This window comes from Microplitis demolitor, chromosome 5 (genome assembly GCF_026212275.2).
Source record: "Microplitis demolitor isolate Queensland-Clemson2020A chromosome 5, iyMicDemo2.1a, whole genome shotgun sequence".
Classification (NCBI taxonomy): domain Eukaryota; kingdom Metazoa; phylum Arthropoda; class Insecta; order Hymenoptera; family Braconidae; genus Microplitis; species Microplitis demolitor.
Genome location: NC_068549.1, coordinates 17,114,120 through 17,114,589, shown reverse-complemented (window position 1 = coordinate 17,114,589; position 470 = coordinate 17,114,120).

Genomic DNA, 470 nt, shown 5'->3' with positions numbered 1-470 from the left:
ATAATTATTGATCCCAATGGGATGTTTATAATTTATTTTTTATTTTTTTTTAGCAACACGTATAAATAATTGCGACAAGAACAGAAAATACATATCTTTTTTTTTAAATATACAAGTTTTGAAACTAACAAATATAAAGTTTGACGATATGTATACAAATTTTTTTTTTTTTATTATAACTATTAATATTAAAATTATTTTAATAAAAGAATATATTTTAAAATTAACTTTAACAAAAAATTTTTTAGTATTAAAACATAGCTCATCTATTCATTATTTCAACACTCAATTATTTTCTTTAATTTTTAATAGCTAATTTTAATTTTATACAAATTAATTCTGTTTTACCATTTTTAATGTTATTTAATTCAAAGTTAAGCCTATATAGCAAAATAATTTTTTTTAATTTCAATAAGTTCAAACTTAATATAACCTACAAAATGTTATACTTAATTTTTTTTTACTAATTT